Source organism: Pongo pygmaeus, chromosome 8 (genome assembly GCF_028885625.2).
Source record: "Pongo pygmaeus isolate AG05252 chromosome 8, NHGRI_mPonPyg2-v2.0_pri, whole genome shotgun sequence".
NCBI classification, from domain to species: Eukaryota; Metazoa; Chordata; class Mammalia; order Primates; family Hominidae; genus Pongo; species Pongo pygmaeus.
Window position 1 is genome coordinate 77378986 of NC_072381.2, and position 6000 is coordinate 77384985.

The following is a 6000-nucleotide window of genomic DNA, read 5'->3' on the forward strand; positions in this document are numbered from 1 at the left end:
GGCTTCTCCCATTGGTTAAACCTAGCATGGAAGCCTGAGAAACAAAATTAGCAGAGTTCAGCTTCCGTGTCTCAGAGCAAACAAAGTAATGGGTAAAAAATGATTCTGAAAACAAGCACATGATTAGCATATATAAATGTATATGCATTAGTATGTTTATATATCATATATAAATGTATAATATATATAATATGTGCATGTTTATAAGATATGCATATATATATATGTACATACTCCAAATTTTTATAATGGGGAGAGTTTTTAAGAAAGACTCGGATACTATTTTTAAAGTGCCTTTTGCTCAGAAGCTTTGCTTTCTCCTGAAATGAAAAACATCTAGGCATCACGAGGCAGAACAGAAAAAAATGTTGGATCAAATTCCTAAGGCTATTAAGAACTGTACATTGAGACTACTCAATGGGACTGCCAGCTACTCTAGCCAAAGTAGTTAAGAAGAACAAGAATGCATAAAACTGAAGTTGAGTTTCTTTAGGGAATGATTTATTCCTTACCGCCAATTAATAAACTGTTATTATTCTCTTCTTTTTGTTAAAAACTGAGGCTCAGAGAATCTAAGGTACTAAAACAAAGTACTTAATGTTACAGCAACTTGAATTCACTACAAACCTTTCACTATCACAGTCTAAATCTGTGGGAAATCTACTCTGGAGTGTAAGGGCAGGTCTGGCTTCGTGGGTGTTCAACCTGTGCATTGCACAGAGGCACGTGCTCAAAAGGGTCCCATTCTGATTTAATGTTTTGCTATTGCCCTCTCGTAATACTGTTATCTATAAACTGTCTATAGGCTATAAAACTATTTTATAGTTTACAAGCTTTTTGTAAGTGAATTCTGATGAAACAATGGAGTGTGCATAAACAGAGGTGATATAAACAATAGGTGCATCTGCTACCATTTCTTGCATATAGTATTCATCCTACCTCCTGAGCACAGAATTCTGGTGAACTCATGATATAGGGAGTTTAGCAAGACTCAAACTGAGCAGTATTACATCTGCGACTGAAACAGGGGCATTGACAGCCCCAAAATGCCACACTCTTTATTCAAACCAAAACATGGTTAGGACACAAAAAGAGAGTAGTGCATGGCTTTCTGAAATGCAAGAATGGACCAGGCACAGTGGCTTATGCCTGTAATCTCAGCAATTTGGGAGGTCGAGGTAGATGGATCACTTGAGGTCAGGAGTTCGAGACCAGCCTGGCCAACATGGTGAAACTCCATCTCTACTAAAAAATACAAAAATTAGCTGGGTATGGTGGTGCGTGCCTGTAATCCCAGTTAGTAGGAAGGCTGAGGCAGGAGAATCGCTTGAAGCTGGGAAGCGGAGGTTGCAGTGAGCCGAGATGGCGCCACTGCACTCTAGCCTGGGTGACAGGGTCAGACTCCATCTCAAAAATAAATAAATAAGCCCGGGTGTGGTGGCTCATGCCTGTAATCCCAGCACTTTGGGAGGCCGAGGCAGGAGGATCACGAAGTCAGGCATTCGAGACCAGCCTGGCCAACATGTGAAACCCTGTTTCAACTAAAAATACAAAAATTAGCCAGGCATGGTAGTGTGCTCCTGTAATCCCAGCTACTCAGGAGGTTGAGGCAGGGGAAACACTTAAACCTGGGAGGCAGAGGTTGCAGTGAGCCAAGATCACGCCACTGCACTCCAGCCTGGGTGACAGAGCGAGTCTCTGTCTCAAAAAATAATAATAATAAAAAAAATTAAAAATAACTATACATGGGGTAGCTTCTGCCTGGTACTTCAACTCAAGCAGAATCTGGAGAAAAGTTCAAGAGTTCACTAGTAAAAAATGCAGTTATTATTTGCTTGTAAAAATAGCATGTTTAATTGTTAAATTTAATTAGTAATTTGGCTAGCCATAAAGAAAATAAACTGGCATTTCCATGTTTTATTATTTCCTAATTAAATAATTCAGGTGTAGAAAGTTTGATTCAAGCTTCTCTTGAAAGAAATTTTTAAGCAGATTCAAGAGCTATTTAGACTCACAGTTGGCAGAAAAGATTATGTTTTCATGCCTGCATATATATCTCCTGCTTGTCTCTAGAGCTTTTTGACAAGGATTTTGTTTCTCTTCCCTCTCATTTGTGGAGGATGGAAAGTTAACGTGATACAGATATGTAGAAATTTAAGAGAAGTTTGTACATTAAAAAGAAAGAGTAGCCCTTTTGCAAAAATCCAGGGAATTCTTGGAGTTTATTTTTAAAACAGTTAAAAAAAGTTAGTCTTTTTAATGACATTAATTTCCTAAAATTAACATTCAACCCCATAAATATCATAAGGGTGTCTATCACCCTTATTAACAATATGCTTATTCTTTATTTCAGATAAGAGTCATTAACAATGAATCTTTTAAAAAATTTAATTATATACAATGTCTCTTACTATACAAAAGTTAATAATAGATATGAAAAATAGATGTCCTGTAGTCAAACAAGTGTGTGGAACATTTAAACAGGATTTTATTTGGTTTTGATTTATTTATTTTTCCATGCAGGCTTTTTCATAGCCTATAATGTGCAAATATGCATTCAACATCTCCAAGACACTTTTGGAGCGAGTACCAGGAGTATCCTTTCTTCTCTCTGATGATTACTTCCCACTGAAGAAATGGCCAGTTCAGTTGGATCACATATCTACTGAATGCTCCAAATGTAAAACAGATGTTATTATTTCTCTCCTATAGCCTCTTGAATATGCCTGCACCCAGGCCTATAGTCTCTTCTCAGTTTGTAATTCAGTGGGTAAGCCAGGTAGGTATCAACACATGTTTTCGGTTCCAGGGATATGATGGAAGAAGAATCCCTCTTTGGGCTTCAGATTTGAAGACAGATTTGGATCTGGGTCTCCACCAAATTTCATGTCAAATTGTAATTCCCAGTGTTGGAGGCATGGCCTGGTGGGAGGTGGTTGAATCATGGGGGTGGATTTCTCATGAATGGTTTAGCACCATTCCCCCTTGGCACTGTCCTTGCAACAATGAGTGAGTTCTCAGGAGATCTAGTTGTTTAAAAGTGCACGGCACCTCCTCCCTCACTCTCTCTTGCCCCTTCTCTGGCCATGTAACATTTCTGCTTCCCTTTTGCCTTCCACCATGATTGGGAATGCTCTGAGGCCTCTCCAGAAACCAAGTAGATGCTGCCATATTTCCTGGACAGCCTGCAGAACTGTGAGGCAATTACACCTCTTCTTTATAAATTATACAGTCTCAGTTGTTTCTTTGTAGCCGTGAGAGAATAAACTAATACAGAAAATCATTCTCTAATTTATTTTGTCTAGATTATAAAACCAATATTTGATTTTTGTCTGCACAGTAGGTTTTCCTAGACTGTAGTTCCTTCTCTTCAGTTCAGACAACTTATTGAATAAAGCCTAGGAAAAAATACCCATTGTATTTGAATGAATATTTTTAAGGAACATCTTTGTTATTAGTTATAATGTATACTGATACATGCATCATGAGCTAAATTAAATTATTCTTCTAGAAAATAACTAATGTTCTCAAACATTTTACACTTTTGATGTAAATTTTCTAGATTACATAGCAAAATAAACAAATTCATAGTTTTAGTTTTTCATATTTTTAAAGCAATTTCAAATAGTTCATGCTCATTATCAAACATTTAAAAGTGCAGAAATGAGGAGTGGAAAGTGAAAATTCTCCTTTATTACTATTCCCATAGATGACAAGTTGGTGTAAATACTTCCAGAGAGGTTACAATTATACACATTGCACATATGTATGTGTGTACATGTGCACATGTATTAGTAAGGGTTCTCTAGAGGGTCAGCACTAATAGGAGATATATATATATATACACACACATACGTATGTGTATATATATATGTGTGTGTGTGTATGAAAGGGAGTTTATTAGGAGAGTTGATGCACATAATCACAAGATGAAGTCTCACAATAGGCAGTCTGCAAGCTGAGAAGCAAGGCAGCCAGTCCGAGTCTCAAAACTTCAAAAGCAGGGAAGCTGGTAGAGCAGCTTTCAGTCTGTGACTGAAGGCCTGAGAGCCCCTGGCAAACCACTGATGTAGATCCAAGGATCGAAAAACTGAAGAACTTGGAGTCCAATGTTTGAGGGCAGGAAGCATCCAGCATGGGAGAAAGATGAAGACCAGAAGACTTAGCTAGTCTAGTCCTTCCATGTTCCTCTGCCTGCTTTTATCCTAGCCATGCTGGCAGCTGATTAAACGGTGCCCACCAAGATCGAGGGTGGGTCTGCCTCTCCTAGTCCACTGACTCAAATGTTAATCTCCTTTGGCAACACATCATAGAAACACCCAGGAACAACACTTTCCATCCTTCAATCTAATTAAGTTGACATTCAATATTAACCATCACATGCATAAAATTATTCACATAAATAATCTTAAACGGTGTTATTTTGACACACACAAACACAATTTTAATGAGTTTTCTTATACACATCAGTAGATTTCCTATATGCATAATTCATTTTCATACTAGAATAATTTTTTGGGTATAGTGTACCTTTTCACTATATGCAGTAAACCTCACTTTGATAGACACTCTTACGAAATGGAAAAAAAATGCTTCTATGGAAAATGGCATTAGTATTTTGATAGAGATTGCATTGAATCTGTAGATTGTTTTGGGCAGTAGGGTTATTTTAATTAATTAATGCTTCCAATCTATGAGAATGGGATATTTTTTTCTATTTGTTTGTGTCATCTACAATTTGTTTTACAGTTTTCCTTGTAGAGATCTTTGAATTCCTTGGTTAAATATATTCCTAGGTATATCACTTTTTTGTAGTTATTGTAAATGCGATTGCCTTCTTTATTTGGTCCTCATCTTGATCATTATTGATGTACAGAAATGCCATATGTAAAATTTGTTTTTAAAAAATGCTTAAACATTTAAAATATACAGATTGTTTTTATTAAATCTGTACACTTTGTTCATTTATGTTCTTTAGGATGACTTACTTATAAAACAAAATATTCAGTTGACATATTCAAAATAAATAAACAGGAATATGTAATGTAATACATATACATTTGTATATATGTAAATATATACATTTGTATATATGTAAATATATACAAATATCTTTTGGTATCCTCAAGGGATTAGTTCCCAGACCCCTATGGATACCATAATACAAGGAAGCTCAAGCACCTAATATAAAATGGCATAGTAGTTGCATATAACCTATGCATATCCTCCCATATACTTAATATCATATCTACATTACTTATATGTCTAATACAATATGAATGCCATCCAAATGGTTGTTCTATTGTATTTTTCATATTATTTTTTATTGTATTGCTATTTTAAAAATATTTTTCATTTGCAGTTGGTTGAATTCATGGATGCAGAATAAGGATAAGGAATGGAGCTGGTTTATTACTCCAAAATAGGCTGAATAAAATCCTGTTTAGAAGAAAGTTAGTGCAATGAGTTATGCTTAAAAAAACAGTGCTGGGTATGTGGCTGGCAGAAAGAACCTTCTGATTATACAGCTGCAGCAACTCTACTGGACTGAACAAAGGGATTAGAACTGACAGCGTGGGGAATCTAAGCCAAAACTGGAATTCCTTATTAGCAAAAGTTACCACATGGCAATTCAGGTAATTTAAACCACTAGTGCCAAGCAGAGTGTTAACAGAACCATCTGGGGAAATGAAGAATCAAAGAATATCTGGCAATGAGATGTCTCTGAGACTGAGGCAAAGTACTGTCTACTTTAACAAATGGTCAATTGCAACATTTCATTTAAACCAGAAGAAAAATATCGCTTACTCTTATAATATATAGAGTATTATATGGTAAGCTTGATGTATAGGACCTTAAGAGACTCATTTAATTGAATAGGTTTTCCCTTCCTGAAAGCAAATCCCAATAAAATTCATTTATTTATTTAAACATAACAGTCTACATTTACAATAAGTATAAATTAGGACATGTGAAAGACAGTGCATGGATGCTTTTCAG